This window comes from Malus sylvestris, chromosome 5 (assembly GCF_916048215.2).
Source record: "Malus sylvestris chromosome 5, drMalSylv7.2, whole genome shotgun sequence".
NCBI lineage: Eukaryota > Viridiplantae > Streptophyta > Magnoliopsida > Rosales > Rosaceae > Malus > Malus sylvestris.
Window position 1 is genome coordinate 1,787,048 of NC_062264.1, and position 11,656 is coordinate 1,798,703.

General features: G+C 34.6%; 1 long non-coding RNA gene across 1 annotated transcript; it reads left to right on the forward strand.

Annotated features, from left to right (window-relative positions):
• The first annotated feature begins 2,183 nt into the window (after window positions 1–2,183).
• On the forward strand, window positions 2,184–5,239 carry LOC126621541 (uncharacterized). The gene is made up of 2 exons (XR_007623080.1): window positions 2,184–2,534; window positions 3,762–5,239. It is a non-coding gene; the product is annotated as an uncharacterized LOC126621541 (long non-coding RNA).
• The last annotated feature ends 6,417 nt before the right edge of the window (window positions 5,240–11,656 follow it).

An 11,656-nucleotide genomic window follows, 5' to 3' on the forward strand; every position in this document is an offset into this window, starting at 1 on the left:
CTTACTTGTCACGTCACAGATCTTGTTTACAGAAAATCCAATTTTATAGATTTTCATGAATTGATTTTTGTGTGATATGAGCTGGATTTTCATGTTGTATTTTCGCTATCTCAGCATTTGCTCTCTCCATAATCTACCTCTTCAACATGCAATTTGACCAAAATAACCAACACTATTTCTGAAAGGAAAGAAAACACACGGCAAAGTATTTCTCCGTTTGATATCTGTTCCATTTTAAGAGATCATGAGCAGACTGCAATGAAGAAGCACCAAGATCTTGGAAACCTTGCTTCACAGCTTGCACTGTGTATGGTATGAACTTCAAAATAGAACCTTTGTCTGCAACTGTCCTAACTACCCCTTTACAATTTCCAGCTTAGCTGTATTGCCCAAGTACCTCTGATCACTCCCTTTTGTCATTGCTTCAAGAGATTCCATGCCTCGACATTTTTTACTTGGCGACCATTCTAATACAAAACATGAAATCACTTCTATCCAACTGTTTACTTAATAGAGGTTTAAGCATGTAGAAAGCTAATCAACAATGACAAAGAAATAACAAACAACATGTTGAAAATCCAATGCAATTTATATATACAACTTTTGCTTTTAGTTTAGAAATAAAGGAAGATGCACATCATTGGGTCGTAGATTAGATTCAGGGGATTGTTTCTCTAGCCAAATCGCAGCAAATCGAGTGAGGTGAGAAGACTGCGACGGCGAGCGAGGTGGGCGAGGTGTTTCGAGCGAGGTGGGATTTAATTAAGCAACTGTAATATTTGCTTTTTCTGTTCTTTTGGTCACTTGAAATGTTGTGTAGTTGTTTTACCAGAATTGGCTGACGGAATGGTTCCGTTAGGGGTAAGAATTGGAAAAAAAATTATTCCGTTTTGGGCTTTTAATTCAGCCCATGTGTTTTCAATGTTTACGAGATCTAATATAGATTAGTTGTGTCCTTATAATTAAATATGAAGTCCTTTTGGTTAAATAATAATATATGATGATTTTTGGTTAAATTAAACTTAGCTCAAACCCTTTTCATTAAAGCTCCCTTATTCTTCTAAATTTTTCTTCAATTATTATCCATTCTAAAGTTGGTGGGCAATTGGACTGTTCATGGCTATAGTAAAAAAAATGCCCCTCGATTTAACCTTATTTGCAAGAAAGCCATCTGTTTTGGGGCGGGTTTTTATCACAAATGGTCCTTGACATTGATCAAACACATCATTTTGGTCCTTGACATTGAAAATCAATAGAAATGGTCCCTGAGATTGATCAAACACATCACAAATGGTCCTTGCGTTAAAAACTCTTAGGGCAATTTTCAAAGCTTCGTAACTCAATCGTTTCTTAACCAAATTCGACCCATAATATATCAAAATGAAGATAAGAAAGTGTAGAACAAAATTATACCTATGGTTGCCGGAGATGGCCGGAAAATAGTTTCAAATGTGACTGGTCCACAGAAAAACTGAAAAACTCGCTAGAAACTGGGTAAACTTTAAACGTTCATAACTTCTTCAATAATCAACGAAATCGAGTGATTCAAAAACAAAAATCATATTTCTCGACGAGACGAAGAAAATGGTATCTTTATTGATGGCTAACTAGCCATAGTTTGGCCCGAAAACGGCTCAAAATTGGCTAACTTGAAAATGGTTATCCAATTTCGAGCCATTTTTCGACCAAACCACGGTGAATTAGTAGTCAATAAAGGCACCATTCTCTTTGTCTTGTCGAGAAGAATGATTTTCATTTTTGAATCACTCAATTTCGTTGAGTATTGAAGAAGTTATGAACGTTTAAAGTTTACCTAGTTTCTGGCAAGTTTTCCAGTTTTTCCACGGACCAGTCACATTTGAGGCTATTTTCCAGCATCTCCGACAACCATTGGACTTCAAAATAGGTATAATCTTGTTCTATACTTTCCTATCTTCATTTTGATATATTATGGGTCAAATTTAGTTAAGAAACGATTGAGTTACGAAGCTTTGAAAATTGCCCAAAGAGTTTTTAACGGAAGGATCATTTGTGATGTGTTTGATCAATCTCATTGACCATTTTTATTGATTTTCAATGTTAGGGACCAAAATGATGTGTTTGATCAATGTCAGGGACCAATTGTGATAAAAATCCATTTTAGGGATGTTTTGAAGGGTAATTCTCAAAAGTTCAGAGGGTGATTTTGTCCATATGGTTTGGCACGGAGCCACTCGATTTCATGCTATTTACAACAATACCACCCAAACGGGGTTGGGAGGGTAATTCTCAAAAGTTCAGATGGTAATTTTGTCCGTTTAGTTTAGATACACGCGTGAGCTCCCCACTCATCTCTCACTCTTCCTCTTTCTCTCCTACGCGAGCCCTCTCTCATCTCTCTTTCTTCCTGTATCTGAACTCCTCAAACTCTAGCAGCCACAACTCCATCTCTTCCGTTTCTCTCATCCTAGAACGGAAGAAATATGGAAAATCAGGGCTCTTCCATTTGCTTCCACAGATTTCTCGAGCTCCGGATCACTAGCCTCCGTACGAAGGTTCGTTTCTCTCTCTCACTTTTTTTTTTCAATTCGTGATCGAATTTTCTTTCCAAGAATGTTAGATATGTTGCCTTCGGGAAGAATACCCTGCATTTTTTTGCCTTTTTCTTTTTAGTTATTTTTTTCCTTTTTTTTTTTTTTTTTTGTTTTCTGATGAGAATGCATGTTTTGGATTTACTGATCTTCGATTCCGCCTCCCCTCTCCTCTACCTGACCTTCCTTTTCTCCCTCCTCTTCTTCCTCTCCTACTTCTTCTCTCTCACTCCTGATTCCCTCTTCCTCAAGACCTCACTTTCCATTTACCCAAAAGTTCATTCGGTTCTCCATCGCCACGCGGTTGCTCCCGGCAGTTACCCAAAATTTCTGTTTTTGAGCCCTGATAAGATCAGGATTTCGGTCTGGAATCTTACGGTTAACTCATTCGTAGTGGGAGGTATGTGGGTTTTCCCCTGTGTTTTTTTGTTGGTATTTTTGGTTATTTTCCTGTATATTGCTTTCCCGTATATCAAATTTTCCTGTTTTTTAGTACGTTAGGTCCAGTTTTGGGGGATTCATCTCTCTCTTTATTCCCTGATTTGTTTCATTTTGGGATTCACCTTCTGTTCAGTCTGTTTGTTCTTTGTTGTAAGGTCAGTTGCTTTTTTTTTTTTGGGGTTTTCAGTTTGTTAATTTGTTTAGTTGTTGTTAATTTTACAGTAATTGTTTCCCCTAATCTGGATTGTTAAGTTTTCGAAGGTTTTTTTTTTCCAAAAATCCACATGAACTAAGCTTCAATGCTAAAAGGAGACCTGGGTTTTATTTTTTGCTGGAGTTTATAATGTATTTAGATTGGGAACACAATCTTTGTTGAATTCTAAGTTTTTATCCACTTTTGGTTTTTTCCCCTTCAATGGTTTCAATTAATTGTTGTTTTAGTATAACTATTGCTCTCTAAGCTGCGAAATTAGGTGTAAGAAAATATTTTGTATACTTATATGGAACTGTTGATTTTCGTAGCAACTAAGGATATGTATAATTGTATTATGGCCTTTTGAATCTGTTGGCTTTTCTGTTTTGATCAAAATTGTTGATTTCTTTTGTGGAATTGGGTTTTAGCCTCGAATCAGAGACATGGGTGCTTGAGAACGTTTAATTTTTACATGCATTGTAAAGTGTTTGTAATTGTAAACATGTTTGAATCTTATACTTTCTATTTTTTTTCCTTTTTTTGTTTGTATTTTTTAGGTAGCAAAATGATGTAAACTCGCGATTTACGGTGGCTTTGAAAGGGTGACTTGCTCTTATAAAGTTCTGGAAGACAAACTGCTTTGGAGCCAGCAACACTCAATAGCCAGAACAATGACCTTTCTCTCCCTTATCGGAAAATAAGTGCTTTCAGGGTGAGCCGCAATGCTCTTAATTTGGAGTAATGGGTTTGTGTTACTGTGCAGATCTGCCCAACTTCCCATTTAGTTTCTTGGAATTTTTTTTTTTCCAATTATATATTTTAGTGCTTTTATGTTTGTCCGTGCTAGGAATTTGGAAAGCTCTAGAAACAATATAGTTCTTGGGCTAATGTGAAGATTTTGTGTTGAATACTTTGATTCCGTTTTACTATTTGCACTTAGAAAAACAGAGGATTGTGGTTAATTATTGTGCTGTGAAGCTTCTATTCTTTCTTTTTATGCCCAAGATTGACCTCTGCTGTTGAAAAGTACTTCCAACTCTCTCTTTCTCTAAAAAATATGATCCAGTGTGAAGTTTGGTTGTTTCTCTCTCCAGAAACTTACATTTCATATTGCACCCATTAACTGCAAAAGAAGTAGATGCCTAAAATTTTGATCTTTGTGTTTCAAAAATAAATGCCTGATGTTTTTATCTTTGTGTTTCTCTCTCTAGATTAAGCTTATTCATTCTTATTCTTAGAAATGTAGAAGTGGTTGAGTTCTAATCTTTGCTTTCTTTTTTACTGAAATTATTTTCTGATTTCTGCTATTAATTGCTGCTGAAATGTGACTTTTGTTATTACTTTTTTATCCTTCATATTTATACCTCTTTTGGATTCCATTCAAATTAAATAATGTAGTTAATCTTGATATGAATTCTCTTTGCCACAATAGGAGAAGATATTGTAGTAAATGATCAATATTGAATTGATATTGGACTGAGAGATCTAAGGATATGGGAAAACTAACCATACCAAACAGCATAAGAAGAAAAACAAATTTCAAATAAGAGAGCGTACCTGAACAAACCGTATGTTTCAGATTGATGTCTGTTGAGTAGTAGAAGGATGATTTAAGAACTCCCAGGAGAAACATGTAAAAGTGATCGAGCAAATTTATCAAACTCCATGAGGGACAAAAATAGTGTCATTTTAATTTTTAAAAAGAAGGTTGGCATTGGATTGGTAAGCATAATCAATTCTATAGCTGTTGTTTTTTCCTGACCCATATTTGCATTCTACATGTTATCTTTGTGACTGACTTATCAATTCACTAAGCAGCAAGCGGATGTGCTGTTTTTTATTTTGGTCAAAGGGAACGAACTAATGGTCTAAGAGATTGCCTAAATGGATCCCAGAATAGTCAAAAATGCATAAAAGTTTAAAATAAATTGAGATCCAATATTATGAGTTGATTATTTATCAGTACCATACATAAAACAAAGGAGTTCTTCTTGATTCAAAGGTGAACCATTTCATGAAATTTTGATATTCTAAACAGTGAATTTGTGTTTTCAGGTAAACAAGAAGCTAAAGTGTAATCAAAGGATTTGTCGACCTATTGTGGAAGGTGAGATGCCAACTTTGTTTCCCAATACTTATCTTTTATGTAAATTGTAATATTTTATATTTTGAAATTCTAAACTGATTGTCCTTCACATGTTTTATGGAAATAGTTACACATCTATGCACAAATACTCACAATCAGTACATCCAAATCTTGGTTATTTAAATTCTTAAGACAATAGATCTTGGGCTCTCTGTGTTCTTAGGCGAGGTATAATATCACGTTTATGGATTAGATTTGTATCTGCAACCCATATGGAGCAAATTAGGTGCAAAGATTATTGACCCTAAATTTTCATAAACCTGTGAAATAAGATATATGCTTTCGATTCATTCTTGAGCTGATATTTAATTGATTTTTGGTAGAATTCTCTATTTCTTCCCATGTCATTAGTTTACTTTGATGAGCGCAGGGTTTTTGATTTTATACTTCTACATTGAAATGGTACGATTCTGCTTGATGATCGTGGAAGCCAGTGATTCTGCTTCTACGAAAACTGCACCGACGTCGTTCCAGATCACTACTCCAAACCTTTCGCAACCTCCGAAGCAGGTTTATGAATTTTTTTTTAATATATATATTTCATTTCCCCCTTTTTTAATTTTTTAATTACAAGAAAAGTTTGAATTTGAGGTTCGGATTCGAAGATTACTACTGCTTATAGTTTTAATTTGGTATTTCATTGTTTAAATTACGATTGTCATCAGTTTTCTTAGACAGGGAGGTAATGTTCAATTGATGGAATGTTTTTAAAAGATATTGCTTTTAGAAGGTTATAATGTTATTGTTTGGACCCAAATTTACATCATCGGCCCAAGTAATCGAGGCCGTTGAGTGAGCATAGCTCTCAACCGTCGGATCGGAATAGTTAAGATAATTATTATTGAAGGATATACTGTGGTTTTAATCATGATATATCTTTTAATAATATATCAATTTATCTAAACTAAATATGATCAATATCACGGTGTTTGTTTGAAATCAAACTTTGCATAGGATAAGGATGAAATTGAAATAGTGATGGGTCAGAATGGCTTTTGGGATTAGCCAAAGACCTACAAGTAGGCCTGGCAATTCCTGACACGACCCGATAACCCGACACGACACGACCCGAAATTAACAGGTGTTCGAGTCGACACGATAACGAATCGGGTATTATCGGGTAACCCGATAAGCACCTGTTAAGATAACGGGTTGGTTCGGGTAGACACGTGGGTAACACGATACACGATAAGCAGAATATTAATTTAATGATTTTATAACCCTAAAAAATACTATAATAATTATATATACTATAATAATTATACCCCAAAATATTAACTATAATAATTATATATATATATATATATATATATTAAATTTTAAATTTAATTTTATACCCCTAAAAAAACTATAATAATTATACGTACAAAATAAATAGATTTAAATCTACATAATAAGTATATATATATTATATATATATATACACCATTGAACTTGATGTGATATACGAAACTAATTTCAACGATCAAACCGTCAAACTTGTTTGTATATGCTTCGAGATCGCATACGCCAAAAATCACAAAAAACAAACATTCAGAGATTAAGTAATGAGACAAAACTTTTCGACGGTTATAAAACAAAAAATCACGATTTAACGGTTATTTTAACTTCGATTTTGATGATTTTTTACAAGTACACTTGTTGACCCTATACGAATACAATGAATGAATTCGATCATCAATTTAAAATATTTACACAAGTGGATACCACAAAATCTTATGTTATACTTAATGAAAGTATAAATAAACTCTAAGTGTTAGTGAATCTATCGTTTTGATGGGATACAAATTCTATGAAACTAATTTCAACGATCAAACCGTCAAACTTGTTTGTATATGCTTCGAGATCGCATACGCCAAAAATCACAAAAAACAAACATTCAGAGATCAAGTAACGAGACAAAACTTTTCGACGGTTATAAAACAAAAAATCACGATTTAACGGTTATTTTAACTTCGATTTTGATGATTTTTTACAAGTACACTTGTTGACCCTATACGAATACAATGAATGAATTCGATTGTCAATTTAAAATATTTACACACGTAGATACCACAAAATTTTATGTTATACTAAATGAAAGTATAAATAAACTAAGTGTTAGTGAATCTATCGTTTTGATGGGATACAAATTCAATGAAACTAATGTCAACGATCCAACCGTCAAACTTGTTTGTATATGCTTCGAGATCGCATACGCCAAAAATCACAAAACAAACATTCAGAGATCAAGTAATGAGACAAAACTTTTCGACGGTTATAAAACAAAAAATCACGATTTAACGGTTATTTTAACTTCGATTTTGATGATTTTTTTACAAGTACACTTGTTGACCCTATACGAATACAATGATGAATTCGATCGTCAATTTAAAATATTTACACAAGTGGATACCACAAAATCTTATGTTATACTAAATGAAAGTATAAATAAACTCTAAGTGTTAGTGAATCTATCGTTTTGATGGGATACGAATTCTATGAAACTAATTTCAACGATCAAACCGTCAAACTTGTTTGTATATGCTTCGAGATCGCATACACCAAAAATCACAAAACAAACATTCAGAGATCAAGTAATGAGACAAAACTTTTCGACGGTTATAAAACAAAAAATCACGATTTAACGGTTATTTTAACTTCGATTTTGATGATTTTTTACAAGTACACTTGTTAACCCTATACGAATACAATGAATGAATTCGATCGTCAATTTAAAATATTTACACAAGTGGATACCACAAAATCTTATGTTATACTTAATGAATGTATAAATAAACTCCAAGTGTTAGTGAATCTATCGTTTTGATGGGATACGAATTCCATGAAACTAATTTCAACGATCAAACCGTCAAACGTATTTGTATATGCTTCGAGATCGCATACGCCAAAAATCACAAAAAACAAACATTCAGATATCAAGTAATGAGACAAAACTTTTCGACGGTTATAAAACAAAAAATCACGATTTAACGGTTATTTTAACTTCGATTTTGATGATTTTTTACAAGTACACTTGTTGACCCTATACGAATACAATGAATGAATTCGATCGTCAATTTAAAATATTTACACAAGTGGATACCACAAAATCTTATGTTATACTTAATGAAAGTATAAATAAACTCCAAGTGTTAGTGAATCTATCGTTTTGATGGGATACGAATTCTATGAAACTAATTTCAACGATCAAACCGTCAAACTTGTTTGTATATGCTTCGAGATCGCATACGCCAAAAATCACAAAAAACAAACATTCAGAGATCAAGTAATGAGACAAAACTTTTCAACGGTTATAAAACAAAAAATCACGATTTAACGATTATTTTAACTTCGATTTTGATGATTTTTTACAAGTACACTTGTTGACCCTATACGAATACAATGAATGAATTCGATCGTCAATTTAAAATATTTACACAAGTGGATACCACAAAATCTTATGTTATACTTAATGAAAGTATAAATAAACTCCAAGTGTTAGTGAATCTATCGTTTTGATGGGATACGAATTATATGAAACTAATATCAACGATCAAACCGTCAAACTTGTTTGTATATGCTTCGAGATCGCATACGCCAAAAATCACAAAAAACAAACATTCAGAGATCAAGTAATGAGACAAAACGTTTTGACGGTTATAAAACAAAAAATCACGATTTAACGGTTATTTTAACTTCGATTTTGATGATTTTTTACAAGTACACTTGTTGACCCTATACGAATACAATGAATGAATTTGATCGTCAATTTAAAATATTTACACAAGTGGATACCACAAAATCTTATGTTATACTTAATGAAAGTATAAATAAACTCTAAGTGTTAGTGAATCTATCGTTTTGATGGGATACGAATTCTATGAAACTAATTTCAACGATCAAACCGTCAAACTTGTTTGTATATGCTTCGAGATCGCATACGCCAAAAATGACAAAAAACAAACATTCAGAGATCAAGTAATGAGACAAAACTTTTCGACGGTTATAAAACAAAAAATCACGATTTAACGCTTTTTTTAACTTCGATTTTGATGATTTTTTACAAGTACACTTGTTGACCCTATACGAATACAATGAATGAATTCGATCGTCAATTTAAAATATTTACACAAGTGGATACCACAAAATCTTATGTTATACTTAATGAAAGTATAAATAAACTCTAAGTGTTAGTGGTCTATTAAGGGGCTTGAAGTCGGTGACTCCGAAGAGCAAATTAATTTCCTTAACCATTCGGCTTGCGAGCCGAAGCTCAAGGAAACTGGGGGGCAATGTTTGGACCCAAATTTACACCATCGGCCCAAGTAATCGAGGCCGTTGAGTGAGCATATCTCTCAACCGTCGGATCGGAATAGTTAAGATAATTATTATTGAAGGATATACTGTGGTTTTAATCATGATATATCTTTTAATAATATATCAATTTATCTAAACTAAATATGATCAATATCACGGTGTTTGTTTGAAATCAAACTTTGCATAGGATAAGGATGAAATTGAAATAGTGATGGGGTCAGAATGGCTTTTGGGATTAGCCAAAGACCTACAAGCTTGCTGTACACGTGGGTTATCATTAGCAATGGCTGATGAGGTGGCGGCTTTTAATTTTGCATGCAGCAAATAAGGAATTCTATTAGGATTCTATCTTTGGCTAACGCATGGAGGAGATGATAATGATTATCTATGGTTCCATGCAATTTAGAAATCTATCAGGATACATGTGATGACTTCCAGCTGGCCAACGAGTGATGAGGGGACAATTATCCTAATGCAATTGCGCGTATAGGATAATCAACAAGATTAAGTGATGATTATTCTACCTAATATTCCAAGAATCGTGTGAGGGCGAGGCAGTTCATTCTTATAAATACAGAGTCACGGCACATTGAGGAAGCCCCCACAAAATCAATACAAAATTGCCCTGCGCAAACTCTCACAACTTGTGATTTTTCTTTTTTCTTTTTCGCTGACACATCTTCCGTTGGCATCAACAGCACTGTGGAAGCAACCGGTGATATCTTAAGTCGGCATAGATAGCTCTGTCACCGTAGAGTCAGTCGGTCTCGCAGTATCTTCCGTTGGCATCGACAGCACTGCGGCGAGAACGATTGATTACCTATCCAAGTCTCGGTCGAGAAGGGTTTCTAAATCCTTATTGGTCGAGGTCATCTCATCAGCCTTCTCGGCGAAGTGAGGTGTTACAGTTATTACATTCGGCACATTGAAAGCCGAATTTGATATTGAACTTCGTAAGAATAGTAACCTTGTCTTCAGGTTCGAGAGCCCAAGAGGCAGAGACGTGTTCCTTTCTCGGCCGCAATCGCAAGACGCAGAAGTCAGTAGCGCGACCCAACGCAACATCAACAAATTTACTCCTCGGCCGAGCTTGGCCGACGAGTTGGCACGCCCCGCATTCACCGAAGGACGTAGTTAGCTCATTAATTACTCGGCCTGCGAACCACGTAGGCTTTGTAGTTTCTAGGATCAACATTTTGGCACGCCCAGTGGGACCTAGTGCTATACTACGAAGTTCATATGCTATATCAAGATTCCAATCTGGCTCAACGTAGCCGATTGTACGAGCTCCTGGAGGAATTGAAAAAACATAATGAGGAATGTAAAAAATCTTTGGAAGCAGAAAAAGTTCTTCGTGGCCATAGAGAGATGCAAAAGTCATTCGCTTGCATGTTGAAAATAAAAGCTCCTGTTATCCTACAAGGGCAATGGGTAAATGAAGACAGGGCTCGATTTAATGCCTGGCTAGATGAAGAAAATTTTCCTTACGTTTCTGACTACAGATCAATTCCATTTGAAAAATGGTTAGGCCCAAAGGCCGGGGGGCAATTTTTCGCTTCGGCCGTAATCAGACATCGGCCTAAGAAAATTGTTAATTTGGCCGAAGAGCCACCTATTTTTTCGGTCGAGACTGAAAGTGTGGTAGGCCTAGAAGAAAAAATTCAAGTTCTTGAGCTAGATATAAAAATTGACTTGGAAAATGATTCGTTAGAGGAATGCTCCAATGACGAACGAGGCCAAGATATTGGCCTAGCCCAAGAAACTACGCCAATTGATATGATTATTGGCAATAAAGCCGATATGGAGAAATCCTGTTTGGCTAAGTTGTTTGAATTAAAAGCCGAAATTATGCCTGGGGGGCATAATAATTGTTCAACACATTCGGCGGCCGAGAATGAAAAATATTTCACCAAGTCAAAAATATTTTGGAAAAATTCTTTATTCGGCCTAGAGCGAAATCAATTTGAAAATTTTGATGCAAAAAGATCGCGGCTTGGAATAAAGCAT